The sequence below is a fragment of the Protopterus annectens genome, chromosome 4.part0 (genome assembly GCF_019279795.1).
Source record: "Protopterus annectens isolate FY-2018-M chromosome 4.part0, PAN1.0, whole genome shotgun sequence".
NCBI lineage: Eukaryota > Metazoa > Chordata > Ceratodontiformes > Protopteridae > Protopterus > Protopterus annectens.
In genome coordinates, this window is record NC_056733.1 from 351,040,474 (window position 1) to 351,066,739 (window position 26,266).

The window sequence follows — 26,266 nt, forward strand, 5'->3', positions numbered from 1 at the left end:
CAGACAATGCCCACAAGTAGCCTGGGAACCACCTTCTGCAACCATATGGAACCAAGAACAGCAAAAGCTCCCTAATTTAGCCACTTAGGTTAGCCAAGAACAATAAATGGTGATTTGCCTGTTGACTACTACTAGTGATGGTCTCAGTGCAGTTACACTCAAGTAGAAATCAATGTCCCTTTGCTCCTTCCCTCCCCAGAATTGCAAATATGTTTTTTAAATAGTTGACAGGCTGTTTGTGACTAGCAGTCTTGTCCCAAGTGTTTTATGGGAGTGTAGGCTTGTTCCAACTTTCTCGTGGATAGCATGTACAGCAGCTCAGTATGAGAGAGCTAAACTGCACAGTGGTCCAAAACCAGCCAGTCACAGCCTACAGACTGTCCAGAAATGATCAGGAATCAATGTGTCTGTGCTCCTCTCACTAGTAGCACTAATGCCAAGCTGGCACGTAAGAAACAGTTTTCAGTCTATTCGCTAATTGGTAGTCATTAGGAAGGCTCGAAAATAATTTCCCTGTGCTCTTTCTCATCACGAGCAAAGCAGAAGTATTAATCCCAAGCTGATTCCAAAGATGTTGCAGACTTGCTACAATAATTGTAATATCAAAAGTAGTTCGGAACAAAATTCATGCATTGTCTTCATATTGTAGTGTGCTCTGAATGGTATGCATGCATCTCAACTGTCCCAATTTTTGCCTCATATTTCTGGTCTGTTCATCATAACATTTGTGGTTTTCTGCCAAACCATTAAGAACTAAAGTTGCAAAATAATGGTAGACATTTGAGTTTCAGACTTAATATCATTCAGAAAATGCATGCTAACACAAAGATTGTTCTAGGAACTTTATAAGTTTATAAAAACAATATTTAAAATCCGGCCCAATTATTTTGGCCTTTGTCCCCCCAATTCTTATGGCTTTGTCGAGATTTCTTGTATTAAGAGGTTGAGAGGTATGAATGGTGGGAAGAGTAAAAGAGAAAACTGAAGTTTTAATAGTCTGAGGGGAGAACATTCCTGGTTTGAATTTCTAGTGCTTAAACCTTGACTCTAGATGATTGTCACTGTTGAAGTGACACCCCTACCCCACGTGCAAAAATGAGAAAAAGGGGTTGTGGATGGGAGGACTAGTATGAACAGACGAGATGAGGAGGTGTTTTCAAACTCAAATATACAAAAGGGGAGGGCCACTCAAGAGCCAACAGAGAGTGAGTGGAAAACAGTCTCCCAGTAGCAGCAGGTCAGTGGTTCCAACACATTTTCCATTAACCTTTAATAAATGCTACTTCTCATCTCCCACAGATTAGCCAGCCTTAATTTGTCTGGAGTCAGATTGAATAAGTATTTTTTAACTTGCCCTAAATTCATACTAGCACAATTGAAGATACCAAATCAGACTCAGAAAAAAAGAAAAATATGGTGAAAACTGGTCTGCAGGAGATGAGTTCAATGCGAGAGGAGATTGCAAATAATGGAGTTTAGATGATATGACCAGAGGTGTTGCAGTTCTATTTGCCCAGTTGAGTTGGAGTAGGAGCGTTCCTTAAGGTATGGTGGAAAGTGGACAGTTTTTTTTTTTGTTTTGGGGGGGGGGGGCTAGAGAAAATCTGTGATCAGTGCAGCAAAGTTTTGTTCTGGAGGTTTGCAATATAAGACCTGAGGAGAAGTGAAATTATGGGTCATAACAAGGGATGTTGGAAATTAATTTGGTGGAAAGAGGCTAGAGTATTTCTTAAAATATTTTATCAGGGAGCAAAGGAGCAGGTCACCACTATGCTGAATGGCAATCATTTAGCTTTCCTAAGGAATAGGCAGTGGTGTTTGTACCTGGGAAATAGGCATATGGACCAGCAGATTTTATATGAGATGGATATGAGGGCTTTGCGTTTTTTATTCTGATGCATCTAGTGGCAGACCATATTCTGGTGGGGCTATTAAGTATGGTCTTGCCAGTGGCAAACTTTGCAGGTGGATAGTGACAGAAACTGTGATATCTTCTGTGTCCCCCTCCCCCTCCAAAACAAAGCAAGCAGGCATTAGATTTTTGTCGCAGTGTTTTCAATGTGGGTTTGAAAGTTGAGTGCTTGATCTACCTAGATGCCTTAAGTATATGAAGGTATTAATGGTTTCTATCATGTTGTTACCAAGGTCTCTGATGGCAAAGAAGGTGGAGGATTTTGAATTTAGTTTTCTTAGGGTTAAGTATGAGTTTATTTAAGTTAAGCCAGTGTATGAATAAATCATTTTGTAAAAATTCTGTATAGGATCATAGGAGATTACTAGGCTATTGACCCAGAGGTCATTTTAAACAGCCATTTCAACCCAATGTAATACCATAGAAGTACTAGTCAATACCCAAGATTGCATTTAGTGATGACTGCCCATGTCCAGGAGGGTTGTGGGTGCTATCCCTGGTAAGAATTTATGGTGCACCATCCACTCATCCAGTTTCTTCTTGAACAGTGTCATAGAGGTGCTCCATTTCACATGAACTGGTAGCCTGTTCCAAAGACGTGACAGTTACTGGGAGATAAATGTGTCCCTCCAGCAAGTCCTCTTTATGTTGCAGGCCATACTTAAGTCCATTTAACTGGTAGCCCTGGACCCATATGATTTATGGATATGCAGTAAGTTCATTAGGTTTGGGTCTTGGGTTGCTGTGTAGGCCCGGCATAATTATCCCCTAAGAAGTCTATATGATATGGAGTATATTGACAGGAACTTTAGTCAGTCCATGTAAGGCACATGTTGGAGGCCCTTTAATCTCCTTTGTTAGAAACCTCTGAGGTACATACCAAATGGGGCGTTATAGTCAATTATGTGCCAGACAAGTGCCGAGTATAGGGGGTTATAACCTCATTTGCTCTTGAGGAGATGCCTTTACTAATCAAGTGAGCTACGTGGAAAGCTTTCCTTACAGTGGTAGACATGTGGTGGTTGAAGTTAAGGTTGTGGCCAACCTGTGATCCCAGGTCCCTTACCACTTCATGGGTATTTAGGATATTATTGTTGATTTAATAGTGTGAAGGGACATTCTTTGTGCTGAAGGGAATGATGATGCATTTCTCTGCATTCAAGTTTGAGACCATGACTAATACATCAGTTGTTGGTCTGTTTGAGATCCTCCTGGAGTGTACTGACATCATTGGGAGATTCAATGATTGCACCTAGTTTGCAGTCTGCAAACTTGGTCAGCCACAACACTTTAGTTTTGACATGAACGTCTGAGAAGTATATACCAAACAGTAGGGGGCCCAGCACTGACCTGTGTGGCACCCTGCTGGTAACAGGTCTGCTAGTTGATGTGGAGTCACCCACTTTGATAGCGTGTGTCCAGTTTGTGAGCCATTTGACAACCCATCTTACAACGAAGGGGTTTACATTCAGTTTGCTAAGTTTATCGGTAATACCTGAATGTGGGATTGTGTCAAAAGCCTTTGCCAAGTCGAGGTATGCTGTGTGCACAAATTTGCCCTCATCAGTGACCTTGGTCACACTTTCAAAGAAATCCACCAGATTTAACAGGCAGGATCTGCCCTTCATGAAGCCGAACTGGGTAGGATCCAAAGTTTGGAGGTCACATATGTCTTTATTTATGAGGTCAATAATGATACGTTGTTTGGACTTACAGATGAGGCTGGCCAGACTTATGGGTCTGTAATTCCCTGAGTCTGTTGCTAGGCCACCTTTGTGGAGGGGAATAACTGTATCTGTTCTCCATTCCCCAGAAACAAAGCCTGTGGTTAGGCTATGATTGAAAAGGGTACTTAGTGGTGATGATAGTTCATGTTTTAGCCTATTTAGAAGACAGCCTGGGATGTCATCTGGTCTCATAGAGGCCATGTTTTTTGCCTTGGACAGGGCTTTGATGACCTGCTCTTCAGATACATAAGGTGAGAGGGTTGGGGGAGGGTTTGTTGCAAGTTGGAGGGGTATAAGGGAGTGAAATCTGTGATAAACCTATCCACTAGCAGGTTCGCTGTATCTGTGGGGTCACTGTGTGTTATACCATTGGCCACCAGTTCTGAACATGCTTGGGTCCTACTCTTTAAGTTATGTACGTAGCTGTAAAAGGCCTTGTGGGTATCCTTGTCAGTACTTGCTAGGTTTCTCTCAAAGGAGCTCTTGGAGGATTTGACAAGTTGTCTTATTTGCCTGTTAAGGCTGAGGAGGATGTTTTTCCATCATTGGGTCCCTGTCTTTGTTTTCTTGGACAGCAACTTTTTGTATTTATTGTTGATGCTAGAAGTCCACCATGGCATCTTGATTTTACTTGGGGCTCTGGCTTTGATTCTGCCTGACACAGCTGTGTTTATACACTTATGCCAGTGATTGTACAGGGTTTTAGTGTAAGCTTTGGCATAGTTACCACTTTTAGTTTGGAGTCTGGCTTAGAATGCATTTATACCTTCACCTAGAAGAGTATAGTTTGCCTTGGTGAAGTTTTGTAGTCCGATTTCACCCTTTGTGAGTTCTGGTGTTAGTATCAGTTTGAAGGTCATTGATATGTGGTCAGTTTTAACTAATGAGGGTCCAATAGCTGCAACAGAGCATCTGTTTGACATGTTGGTGAGGACCAGATTTAGAATGTTTGTTCCTCTTGTCAGGGTATGGACAATTTGCTCCAGGGCATTTAAATTCACAAAGTCAAGGACCTTTTTTGTTAACGAGTTTAGGCTAGAGTATGTTTCCCAGTTGATGGTGGAATAATTGAAATCCCCCATAACCAGTGTGTTTGGTAAAATTTAGATTGTCTTCAGTTTGGTTAAGTAGGTTTCATGGATGTCATGACCCATGGAGGTGGATCTATAACTGGCTAGGACTTGAACAGGGGTCTTACCCGCCGTAACCTGGACCTAGAGTTACTCCATGGAGTTGTTCAGTCTAACTAGATGGGAGGTGAATTTTTCTCTAATATATATTGAATCATCACCCCCTTTAGTTTTCACACGTTCATTTTTCAGTCTAAAGCTGTGGAAGGCATGTAGCCTTGCAGGGCTGAGGTACTCTCTGAGGCCTTAAAGCACATTTCTGTGATTGCACAGACATCTACATCTTATAGTGATAGAAGTGCTTCCAGGGAGTGCAGTTTTTGGTTTAAGCTCCAAGCATTTAGCAGCATTACCCTTTTTTCTTCTGATTGGTTAATTTCACATCTGTAATGTTTTCAAGACCTTGTCTAAAAAATGAACTATGGAGGAGGCAAGAGCCTTTGCCAGCAGCAGAAAGCCTAGGGGTTCCAGGTGCAAACCATCTCTGGCAAAGCAGTGAGGTTTGTCGAGCTTGGCTTCCCAGGCAGACAGGAACTGGATTTCCATGGAATGACACCAAAAACTAAGCCAATTATTGAAATCAATCATTTTTTGTTTATACTGTGGTATCATTCTAGGTGAGGGTAGTATGCTGCTGAAGGCTAGGGACATACCTGCCTGGGACACATACTCAAAGAGCTTGACTATATCTCTCTTCATATAATCCAGCAAGGTACGCTCAGGTCATTCACATCAACATGAACTATGACAGTCATAATGGTTCTTGTTGCTAAGAGACCTGAGTGCATGAATGAATTGGAGAATCCTGGCACCAGACAGGCAGCTGACCATGACTTTCTCCTTGTCCAACCTGGTGAGTGGGACATCTGTGTGTTTCACTACTGAGTCTCCAATGACAAGAAAACTTGGTTTTTGAGTGTCACACCTTATGGGGTTCGTGGGTGAAACATTGTTGCTATGTGTCATGGGTGCTGTGGAGACTGTGTTAGCTGTGGCAAACCTTGTTTTGGAGGTCTCTGGTAAGTTTGTTTAAGAGAACCTCCACATATGTGGATTTATGTGTTTGATGCGTACTGTGTGTGTGAGTAGTGGTACTGTGTGAATATGTAGTAGTGGCTGAGTTGACAACCTTCTCTGTGTTACTGTTTTGTGTAAGAGAGAGCATGGATTCTAGATTCTTGGTGTAAATACATTTCTCACACTCTGTACTAGATTGTGTTATTAGTAGAGGGTTGTCTGTGTACATAAGGCAATTGCTACACTACCTCAAAAGACCCAAGCAAACAAGGTTAGCAGGAGAGGTAAGGCCAGTCCAACTGTCCATAATGCTAGGTTGGAATGTTGTCACTAGGGTTGGCTTTTCAGAAACTATCATGGAGGAGTTCAGCAAAAGGATATTTTTGCCTGGGTTTTAAATGAAAATTTGTCCAGCTTTGGCTCATAGTTGCAGTGCTGCACAATGCTCAAACAAGCAGAAACCTGCTCAGATGCAGGGCCTAAATATCAGAAGCTAAAATTTGAAAACAAACTCTAAACAAAATTCAAAAGGACCAATGAGGATGCTTATTCCAAGCCCTAGACTCGCTTCCCTTTACCAGTCAGGTCCCTATCAACACAATTTTCTCACAAAAGTGCAAATAGGCCCCTTCCAATCCAAGATGGCCTAGAAAATGTGCTCAGAACAAACAAACCACTACAAACAGTTCCAGAAGCAGCAGGTCTGGATCTGGACCATGCTACAGCTACTAGCTACCCTAGTTTCAGTGAAAAACACTGGAGAATGTTTAACACAGCAGAAAAATAGCAGCAAGACACTGAAAAACATTAAAAACAGCAGAAAATTGGCCAGGAGGCTGTAAAGATTAATTTAAACAGTTAGGTCAGTTAATTAAGTACTGCTTGGTGGGAAAACCAGAGCACGTGGAACATATATCTTTAAAAACAGTGAAAAAATACCAGTTAATACTTAAACAGTGGAAACAACAATGTTTTTGTGATTGGGGGTAGATGACCGTGTTATCAGCATACAAAAGAAGTGTAAGACAATGTAGGTCGTATGTAAACTTATTAAGGAAGATAGAAAAGATTGAGTGCAGGAACTGAGCTTTTTTTAAACAAGATACATCTTTATTAAATTATCACTTATGACCTAGGCAATCATACATTTACATAAATGAAAACAAACCATAGTAACATAATCCTAGTTGCAAGCATTTTACATTATAAACCATAATGAGACTATTTTAGTTGCAAACATTATACATCATTTATAACCTACCCAAACATTATATAGCTCATTCAGATCCTGCCATCTTTTAAACCTCATTCCTCCCACGTATGTATTGTTCCACAATTCCCATTTTGCCTATGTAATTTGCACCTACCCTTTTCTAAAGATCCAAGTTCCAGTTTTCTGTCTGATACTATATTCACAACTTCAAGTATAGTTGGTTTAGACTTTGATTTCCTTTTCCTAGCAATTGTTTTTTTGGCAGCCACCATAATTAGACTCAGTACGGCCTTACGATGTCTAGGCAATTCTGATTCTGTATCATAGCTTAGAAAAACAATTTCCCTAATTACACCAATTTGCTCATCCAGTATTTCAGATAGGGTAGTCTGCAGGGAATCTTTAAAGTGCCAACTCATTACACTCCCAGAAAATGTGTTTCCAATTATTTCTTTCTTCCCCATCACACCTGCAACATTTGCTGTGTACCTGAGGACAAAATATCTGGAGTTTACTCAGGGGTATAAAAATATCTATGTAAACATTTCCAGGCAAAAATGATAAATCTTCTAGATTTTGCTGCGTATTTGGGAGGCAAACACATATCCCTCCACATTGTTTCTTTGTGAATTGCTTATCCAATTTATCTTCCCAATCCTTTCTAACCTCCTCTGATTGATTCTTATAGTTATCATACAATATTTTATATGCTCTACTTATTATTCCTTTTTTAACAGCAGCTTCTGTTCTAAATGCTGCTAAAAACTAACAGTGCTGCTCTTTTGTGTAGGACCCCACTATTTCTTTCTCTTTTCCTATAATCTGACATCAATCCTTGATAGGAAAGGCAATCTCTAACCTGCACTCCAAATAAATTCTTGGCATCTTCCCATTCTATTATCTGTCCCTCTCTCATTATTTGCTCCTAATGCTTTGGTTCCTTTGCCAGTTATCTCTAATAAATTCCAGCCCCCTGTTGCCTATTGTTTCTCTGCCTAATTTCAGTCATCCCTATCAGCAACATCTCCTTTCTCCATTCCCATGTTGGCTTAGTTAGGATACTTTCTGCTACTTTATGAATATAATATTCTATATCATTATTGTTCTCCTTAAAGGTCTGCATACAAAATCCAAGTCTCTCCTTGTTTCTTGAGCTTCCTCCCTGTTTCATCATCATCACTTTCCACTTTGAATGTATAGGTTTCTGCCTGTGCTATGTATAGAAGCCTTAACACTGTAGCTCTGAAATACCCCTTCACATCGGGTAATCACAATCCACCTTGTACTGGAAGAATCAGCTTATCCCACTTGACTCTTGCCATCTTCCCCTCCCAAATAAAATCCTTCAGCTCTTTATTAATTGCTGTCCATGACTTCTTCTCTGGTTGATAAAAATATGCCTGACCTGTGTATAAGACTAAAGAGACTAAAACACTTTAACTACTTGTATCTTATTATCCATAGCTATATAGTAGAGCTTCCAATTTCTCAGTATTTGTATTATTTTTTGTTTAGTCTCTTCACACATATCCTTAGCTGCCACATCAGAATCACTTTTAATCCATTCTCCTAAATACTTCATTTTATCATGTTTGTGTGTGGGTACATAATTTAGTGCTATTGGCTTTGTTTTAGCTTCATTAATTTTGTATCCCAAGAAGATTTGAAACTATCTCAAAATGTTCCATAGTACTGTAATGTCCTTTTCTGGTTTTAGCCTGTATAAAGAATTATCTGCAAACAAACAGCTTTTCTTGACTACCATACCAGTTATATCCTTGAATTTCTGAGTCCCCTATATTTATATCTTTGTCAGTGGTTGTAAATATAACACAAACAAGATGGAAAGAGGACACCCCTACCTGGTTCCTCTGCTCAAGCAGAAATTATCAGAGAAGAACCCACCCACTTTAACTTTTGCCCCTGATCTTTCATATATCCTCTTAATCAACCTTATAATTTTATCAGGGAATGCAAATTCTTCCAATGCCCTGCTCATAAAGTCCCATCTTATTCTGTCAAAATGCTTTCTCTGCATCAAGACCCACCAACAACAGTGGTATTTTCTTACATTCTGCAGGATCATCAATGTTCAGTTAATGTTGTCAAATGTTTGCCTCCCCTCCACAAAACCACATTGATCCATAGCTATCAATTTTGGCATAACTTTTGCCATTCTTTTAGTCATTATAGACATAAACACTTTATGATCATTGTTTAGTATTGAAATGGGCCTGTATGAAGCTGGATCTGTTGGAGCTTTACCCACTTTAGGTATTACAGCTACCAAAGCTTTCTTCCAGGATGTTGGCACTTCTGCTTTTAAAATACTGTTAAACTAAACTTTCCAGAGCTATAAGTTCTCCCTCCTAGCACTTCCACAGGAATACTGTTTATTCCTGGGAAGTTTCCTGTAGATTGGTTATGCTTCACCATTTTTATTTCATCTCCTCCTATCCTTACTGTTAGTTATCAAACCTCATCTACCTCTAACCTTGGCATATTTAATTCTTCCATAAACATTTCCATTTGTACCTTTTCATGATTTCCACATTTCTCTGCTTTATACAGACTTTCATAGAATTTCCAAAATATTCTCCTGTTATTCTCTTTGTTATAAACTCCCTAAGCATGGTGATAGCCCTTTCTACTTCCTGTTGCCTGAGTCACTAAAAGTTTTTGTGCTCTGGAGTTATCAAAAACAGTTGCTTAACAGCAATCTTTCTTAACTCATGCATATTATCAAGGTAATCCCTTATTTTCTGTTTAGCATTCTATAGTTGCTCCTCCTCTTGTTCTGTGAGATTACCCCTATTTTGCAATACTTTAACACTCATCAGTCCCTCTAAATAATTCTTGTTACTTCTTAACCATCTCTCGCATTCTTTTATTTCCACCCTATTTCTAAATTCCACTTTAATTTTATCCCACTCCCTAGCTAGATTTTCAGAAGAAATTTCTATCTTCTCTAATAGCTCCTGAATAACTTCCACTACCCATTCCTTAAATTCATCTCTTTTCAGCATATAGGTTGGAAAGCACAGTGTCTCATTTTTTTCAATTGCCTGTTTTTTTTATTTTAGTTGTTATTGGCACTTTTATTGGCTACTTATCAAGACCTTCAATTAAATGCACATGTTCCTGTGAAATGTAAATTCTGTCCAGCCTAGTCCAGTTTTTGTCTCTTGGGGAATATACAAATTAATTCTGAACTCCTAGTACTGAATTCACATTTTATATGCCAAATAGTCTCCTAAACGTCTTCAAAAATCTACCCTCATTTTATATTTCCCTTCTGGCCCCCCCAGGCAGATCTTTACTGTTGCAAATCAAATTCCAGTCCCAACCGATAAGAACTCTTCCTTGATGAAAGCTGATTATTTCTCCCAGAATTTTCTTAAGGTCCATTATAGTAGTTTTAGGTGGAATATAAATACATGCCAGTGTAATCCTCCCTTGCTAGTAGACCCTTAGTACTACAACTCTACCATTATTATATTTTTATCCTCTTCTTTCACCATTGGAGCCCCTCTTGCAATTAATATAAGTACTCATCTTTTCCTTTGTCCCAAATATTCTGCTGAATAACCATCCTGAAAACTTTTCTTTATCAAATTCACATGTTCAGTTCTTTCCAAGTGTGTCTCCTGCAGCATAGCTATTTGCACTCTAACTTTTTAATATTGTTCACTACTCTTTCTGTGAGACAATTGACATTTAAGACATTACAGAAAGCATTATTGTATTAAAAAGTTATTATTCCCACCTTTTATGTATAACAGCTTTTTTGTCAAATGTCTAGTTCCAGCTTTTGTGCTACATGCATACACTGTTTGGCAGGTTGAGCTTCTATACAGTTGTTTCTTGTCATATCCATTTGAGCCTATTTCACATCTTACAAAACTTTTTCTATTATTGAAAACACTCAAACAAAAATAAACCCTACACTCCAATACCCCTCTAAAGATCTGGTAACTTACCACACAAAACTATATACATCGTCAAATATTGAAATTTTACCCTTTTAATAGGAACAAATGTTCCAAACTGACAGCCACACTCACAGACTTAAGTTAACCTAAAATAAAGGTGATCCATAACATGCATGATGCACCCTGTGCTTCTAAGTGCTGTTTGATGTTGTCTTCTCTTTATAGCTCTCCCATAAAGATGCTTTCTTAGAACATTATCTCCCAGCCATTTCTTTTTATCAGATTCTCTCCTGGAGATATAAGGACCAGATACAAAGTTTTTACTAAGCATACATCTATTTGCTAGAAAAAATTATAATCAATATTCTTTTTCATTTACTTGCTTTATCTTACAACTTGTTACTAGATCCAGCTAAGGGTCTTAATGCAGCCATTTCCCCATGCATATAGAATAAGAAAAAGCACACTAATTCTTCTTTTGTAATGCTCTTTTAACCAGACCTTTATTTACATTGCAGTGTCTACATCTCTTAAAACTGAACAGGGAGAAAGAGAAGAATAGAGAAAGAGTGGGATAACTGTCACTGTGTGCCATTCCACAGGCACAAAGCCTGAAGTGAGGCTATGGTTGAACATGGTACTTAGGTGGAGTGCCGGTTCATTGTGTAAGCACTTACCAAAACAGTAGATGTCCTACTAATCACCGTTGCAGTACTCCCAATACTGATAGGTTACTCTGAGGTAACCTGTCATCTGGATGGCATAACTAAGCTAAAACCTTCCTAACACACCATAAGTCCTACATATGACCTCAGCCCATGGGTGTAGGGGTACATAATTAGATGTATGACCTTAAGCTCCCCAAACTATCTAGAGCTAGGAGGCTCTGGAGAAGCCCAAGTACAAATGGCAAGGTAGTACTCGACCAAGAATGGGAGGAGGAACTGTTTGCTCCACTGTTCATAAAAGTAACAGACACCCCATTAAAAAAGAATAAGATAGTGATGGGGTGTTGGTGGGTGAGATGCAGTAATGCAACAGTGTTCAGTAGGACATCTACTGTTATGGTAAGTTCTTGCACGACTGTACTATCCCCTTCCTTGGATCACTGTTGCAGTATTCCATTTCTGATCGATTATTCCAAAAGCTAGAAATTGGGGTGATTGGGTTAGAGACAGGGAGCTGTCCACCAGTCCTAAAATGACAGATCTAGTAAAGGAAGTTCTATATCTGGAAAAGGTTTCCATTTTGTAGTATCTAGTAAAGGTGTGAACTGTTTACCTGGTGTCTACCTCCAGAGCAGATTTGGAGTCAACAGCTTTGAAGAATGCTCCATATGATGAGACTGCTTTGGTAGAATAAGCCTTCACAGAAGAAGACAGGGATTTTCTATGCAAAGAGTAACCCATTGAAATGGCCTTAGGAAATCCATTTAGAGATGGTATGTTTGGAGACAAGATTGCTCAACTAGCTCTCCTTGAAAGAAACCACAGCCTAGCCAGTTGTGAAAGTGTCTATCTTGACCAAGTAGAATCTAAACTTATATGCACATCCAGGGGAATGGAGATGTCCTTCACCCTTGTTTTTGGGTTAAGAAATAAAGTAGGCAAATTAATGGTCAGGTTGAGTGATAGTATAAATACATTTGGTAAAAAGAGGAGTTAGCCTTTGGGATCCTATCCTTATGGAAGATGGGAAATAGCTATAAGGGCCTGAAGCTCTGAAACTCTTCAGGCAGAGGTGAGAGCAGCCAGCAGAACCATTTTCCATGTACAGCATTTCAAAGAGGCTCTGGTTGCTGCTGGTTCAGAAGGTGATAAAGTAAGTTTTTCTATGACAATGTTAAGATCCTGGGGGATGAGGGCTCGAACATAGCTCCTATGTGGGTTCAAGATGCCTTTTAAAAATTGACTTCAATTCTAGAAAGCAGCAGAGAGTATAGAGGCATGCAGACAGATGTGCTGACTTATTCCCTCCAGTACAGCTCTTTTGCTTTAACTCCCAGTGGGTGTGGCTTGAGCCATTAAAAAAATGAAGTTATCACATTACAGTTCTAACAAATACTTATTGCAAATATCAATACAGTTGTGTTTGCCATCATGTATGCTTCAAGATAAAATATTCTGATACCTTATATGCAGAATGATTTTGGAATTATTAATGCAAATATGAACAAGCAATATTTGATGTCTAGAGGTGCTGTAGGAGGTAACTGTAGAAACCCCAGGGTGCACTCAGCTGTAATGGAGGAATAGGCTAGTCCACTTTTTTAGTAACTCACATAAGACAGAATAAGCAGAACCTCCCCATGAAAGGAGTCCTTATTCATAAACATCAGATGGAAGATCTTTTCTACTTGGAGATGTAAGATGTCGGTTTTGTTGCAACCTACAGCATGTCCATTTAAACTTGTCTGAAAAGGATCAAAATTCTATCACCCAGAGTGTCAAGTTGGAAGCCTGCAGGTTGGGATTTATCAGAGAGCCTTTTTTTAAGTCCACTTTGAGGGGGTAATAACCAGTGATAGACCCTGGTTAGATGGAGAAGGGGGAACCGATGTTCCTGGGCCAAAAGGGAATCACTTGCAAGATGTTTGGTTTATCCCTTTGGATATTCAGGCAGACCGCTGGGATTAGGAGAGGGGAGAGAGGAATAGAGAAACCTTCCCTTCAACAGAAGGATAGGTCATCTGCTCTCCAGGCCTGAGAACAGGGAGTCCTGGAGCAAAACAGCTTGAAATGGAGGCAAATGGTTCTATTTGATGGATACCCCATTTGTGAACTATGTTTAGGAAGACCTTCCTGTTTGACATCCATTTATGAGGGTCCTCCATGGACCTACTTAGTGAATCTGTGAGATCATTGTCTGCTGATGGAATGTAAACAGCTTGTAGGTATGGATTTGTTTTTATTGCTTGTTCCCGTGCCATCGGAGTGAGCAAGGACAGTTGGTAGGATATGGTACCTCCGTTTAATATGTCAAGTGATTGTGGTAGTGTATGTGAAATTCCTGAGGGAAGCTTGGTTTTCAGAGGTGTGAAAACACCTAATGGGCTTGGATAAAGGCATTAATTTCACTGGCATTAATATGTTTATCTCCTTGGTTGACCACTGACCTGGAACAGTTGTAGGGCCCATCCATACATCCCAAGTCAGATTCAGTGGATCTGTATGTATCGGGTAGGAGTGAATGGGTGAAAAGGTAGCTGCAGAATGAGTTTGATTTAATAAATCCACCATTGCAACTCTTCCTTCAAAAGGACGAGAGGGATTTGGTAGTCTAGTGGGTGACAGTGCTAAGACCAACTAGATATTTCTCATGTGAAGTCTGGCGAAGGGCACTATGGGTATAGTGGCTGCTGTTTACCCCAGAGTTCTCAGGATTTCTATTACTGAAGTTGAACCCAGGTTAAACAGGTACTGAAGTGAAATTGTGTAACCATGGTGGAATAGAACGTTTTGTCTTGGAGGGGACTGGGTGAGGAGATAGTCCAGGTAAGGAAAAATTTGGGTTCTACAAAAGACAATGCTTGTTGCAAGGCACTTTATGAAAACCATGATGGCAGTAGAAAGACCTTAGGGTAAAACAGAAAACCTTAGGTGGGGTTGACAGGGATGTGCCAGATGTGCAGGCTTATGGAAGGATGAAAAAAAATTAGGATTTGCTAGGAGAGCATCTTGAAAGATGGCACATCCAGAAAGGTGGTGAGGTGAGATATAGTATGGACCTCCAAGTATCCTACTTCCTGTGGAACAAGAAGAGTCTTAAATAATTTTTTTTCCCAGAGCTAGCGGTGGAACAGGTTCTATGGTTCCTTGGGAGAGTACCTCCTGGATGGGGAGTGGAATGAGGTGGGCCTGACTAGGCAGAGGTGGAGGGAATTCTCCTCAATAAAGGGAGCCCCCCCAGAACATTTTGTAACTGTGTTGGATGATGGATAAGACTCATTTGTAGTGATAAATTTCTAAGCTGGGAGGGACAGAGTGAATGTCTTGGACAGGAGGGAGATTTATCTGGAAAAGGAGTTTTTTTTTTTTCTTCAGATTTAGAATCGTTGGTAGGTTTTTTCCAGAAATTCCATCTTGGGCTGTTTCCTTCCCTTTTAGTGGATTTTTTGTTTTGTATGGACAAAGGGAGTGGGCTTGGAAGGATGATTACTTTGATATCTGGGGAGAGAAGTGAGTAAAATGCATTTAAAGTCCTGCTTTATTTTACCTGTATGCAGACTTTTGAAACATCCAGCTGCAGTACTGCTAAAAAAATGTCCCTTTCAAAGGAGGAATCCAGTAGCTTGGCTTTGATATCCTCCATGATGGGCTGGTGGCAGTCCCAAGCAAATCTGCAAATGACAGGTAGTGGCTGCAGTGCTGGAGGAAGCCTCTGCAGCATCATAGCTGCATTTAATACGATTGGCTACTTATATAGCTGGATTGAGCATGGTACCACCTGTGCCTTGCTTGAAATCCTCCAGTTAGCCAGGGTCGTAATTTCCCTAGAGTGGGCAAAATGTATTTTATCTGTGTCTGGTAATTTAGGGTCCTAAAGGCCAAAGTGATAGAGGTATAGACCTTTTTAATATACCAGTTCGTGGCCCTTCTATATCTGATGGCAACACATTAGCTGCAGGTAAAAGCTTGGTGGGATTATCAGTACAGATAGGGAAAAAAAAGAACGGACCACTACAGAGTTTTTGTAGAGATATTTCATGTCATCGGGGACCTTTTAAAACCTGTCCATCTTTTTGAAGGCCAGGAAGCAGGGGAAGATGAAATGGATGCAGAGGCATCCAGGAAAGCTTTTAAGACGAGGGAAAATAGTGTTTGTTTTGGTGCCCCTACATCAAGCAAGTCATAGTATCTTTCTTGCACACCAGTGACTTGTCTGGATTCCCATTCAACATGTTGAATCATCCTAGTAATAGTCTTCCCAAAGGAAATCTCTTCTGTAAGGAAGTCGGGACAAGGTGTCTTCATCTGAAGCAAGTTGTCTAAAAGAATGTATCTGAGATGACCAAGTTAAGGAATCTTCATCTGAATCTGATTCTTCCTTCATGTTTCTTCAGAGGGGGAAGGAAAGTGAGGGCATGGAGAGGAAGGCAGGAGGCTTCAAAGACAAAATGGTCTTGTATAGGCCTTATGAAAATTCAAGCCATTCTTTTTCATGAGACATCAGTGTAGGGAAAAATGATTTCTTTTTCTTTGTTGTGACATCCACCCTAAGAAAACACAATTGTTTGGAAGCCTTGACAGATCTCAAAGTGCTGGATACCTTTTTCCTAACAAGAATTTAAGGCATATCCTTTGGTCACTCTGAAATTATCACCCTAGGTTCGTCGTCCTTTACCACTGTAATAGACAGTCTCACTGGATATATAGGAAGCAGACACCATACTGGCCATCTGAGGAGTGTGACATACAACAAATTTCTGCTGCATCTTAGAGGGAATATTCAGTCCTTAATTTCTTGATCTTCCTTTTGGGTGTGAGTGGGACATCTAAAGCTGATGGTTCTGTCATCTTGGTTTGTGCAAGGAGCTTCAGATGTTGGGTCTCTATTTAACTCATTAGATCCGAGTGATGCCTACAACCACTCAAGTTACACACATACCATCATCAGCATTTTATTTAAATCAACAGAGGAATCTTGTCTTTGCCACTATCTACCAATAATCTAGATACGGACAGTATCTGTTTTTTTTTCTGAGGTGGATCTAAATATTTGGGAACTGTGGCTAGTCCAAATGGCACTTTAGGTTATTGGGTTGTATCTTCCTTTTCTGTGAAGCTTGGACCTCTTTCCTTTGAACTGTTTTTGTTGGTATATATATATATATATATATATATATATATATATATAAAAAAATATAAATATATATTAAATTAATATGATTATTATATATTAAAAATATATAGATTTTTAAATAACCTTCTCGTCCCCTCTGATCCTGTTCTATGTAGGCTGCTGGCTCCGCTTGAGGTTTACTCCCGCTGCATCTCTACCACCCCAGGTGCCTCCCAGTCCTCTGCTTGGAACCCTGGCTTCCCGCCCTTGAATGAACATCATAAAGGGATTCCTGCTGTACCTCTGTAGCATCTCTGCCTCCCCAAGAGCAAAAAACAAGTGTATGTACCCTATTGTAAATTAGACACTATAATTATAAGTTCCCTCTTGTATACCAACCCGGTGAGCAATAGCTAGCAGCCTACCACAGATTTAACCTCCCTCTTTACTTTCCTGGATTCTTCCCAGTTCTCATGTGTCCAAGGTCTACCCTTGTAATTACCTGGTCTGGCCACTAGGCACCTCTGTCCAGCTTCTGTCTACACCTCAATGCATGTTAACACTACTGTTAACCTAACTCTGCCCTGTTCCTAGCCCTAAATTCAGCTAATATTCTATTAATTTTACCACTGCCCTGTAAAGCCTCTAGCACCAGTGAACCCTCTGCTTCCTTTTAACTCACATACATAGTGCCTATCCTGTAGTCTCCTTACCTCAGATCTGTTCTCTCCTTCACTGATACACTTTCTGCTGTCTTCTTCCTCCACGTTGTCTCTACCCGCTCTGTTCGCCGTGTGGACTCACTCCGCTCCTCTACCCTGCCCCCAATTCTCACCCCCCAGCACACCTACCTTTATTCTGGCCTTTCTCCACCCACTCAGCCTAATTACCTAATAGTAGCTCTTCCCTCCTTTCACCCATCCCACTTAAACACATCGCTCTCTCTAATCACCTCACCATTAATGTCCACTCCACCTTTCTTATTATACTAAAATAACCTTTCTCTCCTTCTCTACCCTCTCTTACATCAAAGCCACTTCCCCCCAACATTTATACCCATTAAACTACCTTTGTCTAGATATGCTCCCCTTAATTCTCCTCACTTTCCGGGCCCCCTGCTTCCTCCTTGTATTCCTAATTCCCCTATGCTATGCCAGCTCACATTCCTCCATCCCTCCTTCAATCCTACCTTCAACTCAAACTACCCCACAAACCCTCCTTCATCCTCAATCATATACTCACTTCCATTTTATCTCCTCTTCTCTAATTCAACCTAAACCTTTGCACCTATTCTATCCTAAAATCTTCTCCATCACAGCTAAGATACTTATACCCAAACTAATGTTAAATCAGCCTAAACTCTTACAATGTAAACCCAAATGGTTAAAGGTTATTTCCTTCAGTAACCTAGTCTTAGCTGGAGACATTCATCCCAACCCCGGTCCTAGTCCCCCCACAAACAATACCTACCCCCCCATCTCCCTCTAACCCTTCCTACCCCCACAATACGCTTAAATTCTTCACAATCAATACCCAGAGTCTCAATAATAAAGTACACTGATTTCAAGCATGGCTAAGCCATAACCAACCCGACATCATAACCATCTCCGAAACCTGGCTCAAACCCCATATCTCTGACCCTGAAATCCTACCCTCAGGATTTCATACTCTCAGAAGTGACCACTTAAATAAAAAAGGTGGCGGCACTGCCCTAATCTACTCCAATCTTCATACCTTAATTCCCTTTTAAATTCCAATTCCTCAATTCAATAATACTGAACTAACAGTTGGTCTACTAAAAATGAATAATCACAAGAATATCTACATCATTGCCCTATATATATCTCACCTGGTAACAACATCTCTACCCTCGAAGATATTCTCCTATGGGCCTCAACTGAAATCAACTATGAAACTTACATTCTAGGCGATGTAAATATTGACTGGAATAAAATCAATAGTCCCTCACCTTCCCTATCCATTAACCTCTATAACTTTACTCAAGTAATCCTCTCCATCACCTGACCCAACAAAGCAAATTCCCCAGAATCCATTCTTGACTGGATCTTACTCACCCATCCAAATAAAATAACCAACTCTGGCACCATTGCCGATACCATTAGCGACCACCTCCCAGCTTTCATTAATATTTCAACTACCTCTAACCCACATCAGCATCAATACATTCTCACTCGCAACCTTAGCAGATTCAACCCCACAACTTTCTCTAATATTCTCAAACAAATGAACTGGCAAATTCTAAATATCCTTCCTCTTGACAAAGCTATAGACCACTTCAATTCTGTCTTCCTAGACACTTACTCCCTAGCCCCACTAAGAAACAAAAGGATAAAAACTACTACTGCTCCTTGGCTATCCAAAGAAAACAAATTATGCATCAAAGGGACAAATCCTGGAAGCTTTACCAAAAGAATAAACTGCCCAGAACCCTGCTACAATATATACAACTCTGTAACCTTGCAAAACAACTAATCACTAAGGACAAAAAATCCTACTATACTAAACACCAGTCCAATAATACTAAAAACCCCAAGCAATTCTGGAAATCCATAAACTCACTTCTCAATCCAGGCTCCGAGAATAACCCCTGTCCTGATCCAAGTAAATCTGACCTTGAATTAGCCTCCCAATTTAACTCATTTTTATAGAAACAATTTCTGATCTGACCAAGACTTTTCCCAACAATAATCTACCTGTCCTTCATTCTTCTCCTTCTAAGCCCCCTAATAAGCTTCCCTTTATGTTTGAGCTCAAACCTCTCTCTACTAATTTTATAAGAAGACTTCTATCCAAACTTAAACCTTGCTCCAGTGCTACTGATAACATTCCCTCCTCCTCCTTCCTAAAATGTGCTGCTGATGGTATAGCACTCCCAATCAGCATCATTATCAACAGATCTATAAAGGAGTCATATGTCCCTAAACTCTGTTGTTCAGCCTATATTCTTCCTCTCCACAAAGGAGGCAAAAACACCAACATCTCAAACTTCCGCCCCATTGCTCTCCTCTCACCGATCTATAAAATCCTAGAAAAATACATCCACCTCCAACTTATGCCTTTTCTGAAGCAAAACCAACTACTTACTCCTACCCAGCATGGTTTCCGCCCAGGCCATAGCACTACTCTCCTTCTTAGAAACTGTCAATCAAGCCCGGGATTCAGGACGCTTAGTATCTTCATTTCTCCTCGATCTCTCTGAAGCATTCAGTACTGTTTCCCGTAAACACCTTCACTATCATCTCTCAAAAAATACTTTATCCTGGTTTTCTAGTTACCTGTCAAATAGATCTCAGGCAGTTAAATGGAAGAACACCACCTCTACCTTCTTACCCTCCCCAACCAGAGTACCACAGGGGTCCATCCTTGGACCTATGCTTTTTAACATCTTTATCAATAACGTTCACAATACTATTCCTGACGCCAAAGTCATTCAATATGCAGATGATTCAACTTTAACCTGCTCTGCCTCAAACCTCCCTGAACTGCTGACTAAAACCCAAACTGCTTTCTCAACAACTGAGAATTGGATGCGCCAAAATCACCTCTCACTCAACGCAAATAAATCTAAAATACTAATATTTCCTCCCTCAAAGACTTTCTCTTATGACAAAAGTGCCTTCAAAGTCCTTAGCCAAAGCAACTCACCTATAGAAGTGGTTCCTTTCACCAAACTTCTTGGCATTACTATAGACGAACACCTCAAGTTTGATATCCATATCCAACAAAATATAAAGAAAACCCACAAAACGTTAGGTATGCTATACAGGAACAATCTCTTCCTCTCCAACTCTACTACCCATACTCTGGCCACTACTTACCTTCTTCCTTCCTTATTATACAGAGCCCCTCTTCTAACTAACCTGACCTCTTCAATCACCTCTAAACTAGAAAACTGCTATAATAAAATCTCTACATTTGCCACCAAATCCAAAAATTCCACCCATCACTGCCTTACCCTTCAATCTCTGAATTGGCTAGAACTCACAGATTACCTAGACTACCTCCAACTTACCACTGCACACAGACTTGTATTTCACCAAACAAAATGTCCTGCTCTAACAAATATCCTTCCCCCCTACACCCCTAATAGAACTCTCAGATCTGAACACTAAAACTTAATTACTATCCACAAACCTAAACGACCTGCTGGCCAAAATCTCCTTGCTTTCTCACTAGGCAAGAAATGGAATTCTCTACCTTCCATACTAAGGACAATATCAAACTCAGAAAACTTCAAAACCCAGCTATTCACATACCTGTTCTCCAAATGGAAATGTACCTACTTTCACCCTACCCAATTCTTTTAAATAAATGCCCCCAGGAGGATTTTCCTCCTGGGTTTCTCGGCTCTCTATAACTCCCATAGCTATTTCCTGAGTGTACCCAAGCACTCTGCAACTCCTATAGCTACTCCACACACGATTTCAACTTTGTAAATACTGTAAATAGCCTCTTACTTTAAATGAATGTATGTAAAGTGTTTCCTTACTTTAAATCTAAGAATGTATGTCTAAATTAATCTGTACAGTATAACCTTTGTGATCTATCACAATGACTTTGTTGCTCATGCTTGATATTGAATGTACATACTTGTAAACTGTACTTTATACTGTATATTTTATAGACTTGTATCTTTACTGTATTATGTATTATGGAGCTTTTCTTCCCGGGCCTCCACTGAAAACGGGCACTTTGGGCCCAGTGGACTTCCCCAGTAATCAAACTGGAAATAATAAAATAAATAAATATATATAAGGGTTACCTTTATTTGACTGACAGTTCATTTGCCTGACAAACATTTGACTCGGACCACATGACTGAAACTTCATTTCCCATATATATATATATATATATATATATATATAGAGAGAGAGCGAGAGAGGTAATTGACAATCACTCTTTTGGAATGATGGACTTGTGCATACACGTATAAAAAAAGATGTTTTGTCTTCCCTTTATTATATATAACAATATCTTCTAATTGACCAAATAAAAATTCTTGTTACAGGAGCATTCAAAAGTTTACCTCCAATATTTTTATTGTAAAATTCCAAGACATGAGTTTTCTGAGGCTGACATTTGGTATGGCAGCTCTTAATACATTTCCAAGTACATGTTTATGTACAAGTTCCTGTTTTATATATTATCACATTTTTTTATATTCTGTTAATGGATATTAACAATGACCTGTACATTTTCCATAATCTGATCAGAAATGTGAGCTTTTATGAGATTCCATATGTACTGCATAAAGCATCCTAACAGTTAAAGTACTAAATGGATTCCCATATTTATCTAGTAACTTTGAATACTTATCAAAGGGCAAAATTATTAGAAGTGCCACCTTTCCACTTTGATTAGATATGGATAAAGAAATAGCAGAATCAGATTGTGTGTTCTGTATGATTTCTGTTTATCTAGGGTGTTTTTATTCTTTCTGTATGAAAGCAGGTAAATGTTGGCTTTAAAAATCTTCTTAAAAGTGTAATAAAGTGAAGGCATTGTCCACTTTGTGTCAAGACTGCTTTTCTCTTCTCTTTCCAGGAGCCAAGGGATTCCGTACAGCCCAATTAAAACCCCTTTGATTCAAGATATCTATGAAAGACTTTTCTGATGTCGACCACGAAGACAAGTATTCTCACTGAAAATGGTGGTAGAAAAGAGTGGGGAATCTACTGTGCATAGAAATATTTCTTATCCATAGATGCATCAAAGGATAGTACCGTTTGAAGATTGGCTTCTCTGTGTTCAGTGCATACTGATATTGATTTAGCAAAGGTGTACTAACATAGTTTGATACTGTTTTAAATTTGAAGTGCCAAGGAAAGGATAATATTCTAAGGTGATCAAATTAGAGAGTGAGATAGATGAAGGCTTAGTAGGAAAAATCTTTGAAGCAGTAGTTTTATTTTTATTTTTTTACATTTATTTACTGGGAAAATCCAGCTGGACATGTGCCCTTTCTCAGTGGAGGCCCGGGGAGAAAAGCTCCAAGTAATACATTAGCATAAAAACAAATCAGACAAGTATTATATACATTAAATCAACAAAAACATTTGGTGGTATTAACAGTTGTAAAAAAAAGCTGCGCACAGTAGGCTTATTTAACATTAAAAATCCTAGTCCCAGCATGATTTCAAAGGGCCACCAACAAGTTATAGATAATGATCTTGTGTATTTTTTCAAAGCATCATGGATTTTGAGATCTTTGTCATTGAGCTACATATCTCTTTAAAGAATCTTTCTGGGATCTTTTCAAAAGTTTTAATACCATGTTTGATCTAAAGTTTTATCTTTTTTTTTTCAAATGCCTAGTTGCCCACCTTTAAAGAGAAGCAAAATGATAGTGGTAAGTAATAATACATTTAAAAATGTGGTAGAAGAGACTCCAGTTTACTGCAACACAGTTCCATAAAATTTGACTTTAGGTTTCTAAACCAAGGGTAAGGGGGAGTCAAAAAAATGAGCCTGAGCCACTACGCAGCTTATGTTACTTTGGTATTGATATTGACATGAAGCAATCGGAACCGAAGAAAGCTTGTCTGAATGTTGGCTATGCACAGGAGTGCTTTATATCATATCATAAAAGAGCCATGCCCAGTGCCTTTGTAGGGGATACTAGACTGCTAATAAAATTCTGGTCAGAAAGAAAAGATAGGTGGGATACAACCCTAACTGTCATAATTTTATGAATCACCCCCAAATAATACACAGCCATCCACTTGACAGTAAACTAGTGGCAAAAGATGTGCATGTAGGATACTAGACCTTTATACTGTCCTCCATAACTGGGACAAGAATAGAACTACACTGTCTTTTAAAATCTTGAACCTTGCAGAGGTAAAACTGAGATTTCAAGGTTTGGAGATATGCTCTTACCTTAGAGGTACCATCATCCCCAGTCTTCCAGGAGTGTGAATATCATGAGGTACATCTGTAACATCTCTAATTCTATTTTATGATGACTCTGGGGTAGAATAAAGGTCCAAAAAGACTGTATTGGAAATAAAGATTCTTTTTTGGTAAGGCTCAGAATCCACCACCTCCTTTGTGGTTTCCAGTCTGCCAGATGCCAGTAAGCATGAAACAGCAGTAGGGAATAAAGTGGTGACCACATGGACCCTCACAGAGAATCTGCCTGTCATGTCATGAGAGTCCAAACATGGGTTAAGTCTTCATCCAAAGTACTCAACATCTGCTCTCTTGTTTAGGAAGGAGCTCCGACTCCACATGCTCTTTGAGCAGAAAGAACTATGACAGTAAATGCTTCAGAATGTACTTATCTACAGGCAGAGGCTTGGCAAACAGCTGAACTAACAATTCAAGAACAGCTCCTTTTTCCAGTGGCTTCTTAAGGTCAGCTGATCTAGGTAATTACTGTATACACCAGAAAAATGCAAAGAATTGACATCCTTCAGTTGGCCCTGACAGGCACTCAAGACTGGCATGAGACCACCTGTGAAGTGAACCTTTTGAATATTTTGCATGGGAGCCAGCTGAATCATTTCTAGTGATCTCTGTGACAGCTGGAGCTTGTTTCCCCTAAGGCAAAGGCCTGTATAAAAATGCCGGGGTTGGGGAAGACTGTATGCTTCTATAACAACTGAGATTGCTTTAACCATTTTTTCTGGAGATCTATGATTCCAGAAAGAGAACATCCCTTGAAATGGCAAAGTAGACAGCCTGACAGTGTTCCTCATTAAACGAGGATATTCATAATCAAAGTCATTCTGTATAAACAAGTAACTGCAGCAGTCGTCGTAGCCACTGCATCAGTGCAGAGAGCCCACCTCCAAGAATATACGCCATGGACTCTCTGGCATCTAATTCAGACAGATTGCACACACCATGAGCCACAAGGAATGACAGAAATCAAGTTGGATGGCTAGATTAAGGTCTAAATTCAGAACAGAACACTCAGCCAACATTTTCCATGGTTTGAACTTTCCATATCAGAAGGGTGGCCAGATGCTGAAGTTACTGAGTCCAGTTTTTGCAGAAAATTTAGGAGCTATGAATTCAGCCCTAGGATTCTTAGAAGGTGAGACTACTTTGTGGAGACACAATAAAACTGTCAGTCTTCTTGTGGCGGAGATAGAATATGGAGGATTAAGGTTGCAAATAAAACATTTGTATGAACAACCTTTACATGAAAGTGCAATCTGTGGCTTCTTCCTCACCCAGATAGGGACTAGTCCAATAATGGCCTTAGGAAATGCAAGCTCTTTCCAAAGGAAGGCTAATCTGGGGACAGAAAGCAGCAGAGGAAGACTTACTATCTCTGTTTATTAGAAATAAGTCCCCTGCTATGAAAAAAGGAGAGAGAGGCTAGCACTGACTAGCCTCTAAGGAGGCAAATGCTGGTAGAGTGCTAGATGCATGCATTGGAATAGGAGTACTGATCTGGTGTGACAAATTGCAAAATATTGAAAGCAATATGTCTGGGCCAGGCTTGCCAGAGGCTTCATATGGTGCTGCTGGGTAATGCTCTTCCTCATCTGTATGGCTATCTATCAGTTACTGAAGAGAACAATGCAGCAGGGACAAGAGAGTGCCCACTTAACCAGTATTACATGCTAGCTTAAGCTCAGATGGAGGAAAATTAGGTGGAACCCTGGGGTCCAAGTTCAGCCCTTTAGACCCTGACCAAAAATTACATGATTCCACCCTATACAAAGCAGCATGGAATTCATTTACTCAGCTTTAGGTTGTGCTAATATCCCAAGAGCAGCTAACTGGGAATGCCTTTCTGATGAGTGAGATAGAGACACTACTGGCACACGAGATCACTACAAAGGGATCCGTAGGCCACTGCACTAGACAGTGGAAGACTGATGCTTTGGTCACAACCTGCTTTCATGCTCCTTCACCATTGTAGTTCCTGCCTATTGAGACACTCCCTTGGACTAGACTCCCATTATCACTACCAGTTTGCAAACATTAAGCTGTCTGTCTAACGTTTCCCAGCACTACCTCTGGGTAGTTGGCTTAAAGCAGTAGAATTTTCTGAACCCTAAAATATATACCAGACAAAAGAAACACCTCTGATCAGTTTGATTAGTAATCTGACTGCACTGACAGAACATCTAGGTTTCTTGGGGATCAAATGTATAAACTTTCCATGCTTTATTTTAAGATGTGATCCAAATTGCTTGAGCAGCTAGAAATAAGAGATCTGAAGGGAGCAAATGTATCCTTTATAGACATCTTATTGCATGTCATGCAAATGAAAGATTGATTTATTTATTTTTTGTTACTCTAACAGATAAGAGGGCTTGTGGAAAGGGAATCCAGTTAATCCACTACAGAGGGCACTATGAAGTAAGATCTTTGTTTTTCTGTTTCTTTATATGAAATGCTATTCATTCCCACTGAGATTTGAAGTCACATTCTATGAGAACCAGTTTTCCTTTTTTTCAATTTGTATATTTAATTTACTCAAAGGCATGCTTCTGCTATGGCAGTTTTATGTATCTCTGACCATCATTATCTTTAATGATTCTTGCTACAGTTTTCCAGATGCACTGCCCCAT

At 39.7% G+C, this 26,266-nt stretch overlaps 1 long non-coding RNA gene across 1 annotated transcript in view; it reads left to right on the forward strand.

Annotated features, from left to right (window-relative positions):
- LOC122799338 overlaps positions 1-25,123 on the forward strand; it is a 37,051-nt gene extending 11,928 nt beyond the window's left edge. The window contains exon 3 of the long non-coding RNA XR_006364455.1: positions 22,278-25,123. This is a non-coding gene — a long non-coding RNA (uncharacterized LOC122799338). The remainder of the gene's footprint in view (positions 1-22,277) is intronic.
- Positions 25,124-26,266: the final 1,143 nt, after the last annotated feature.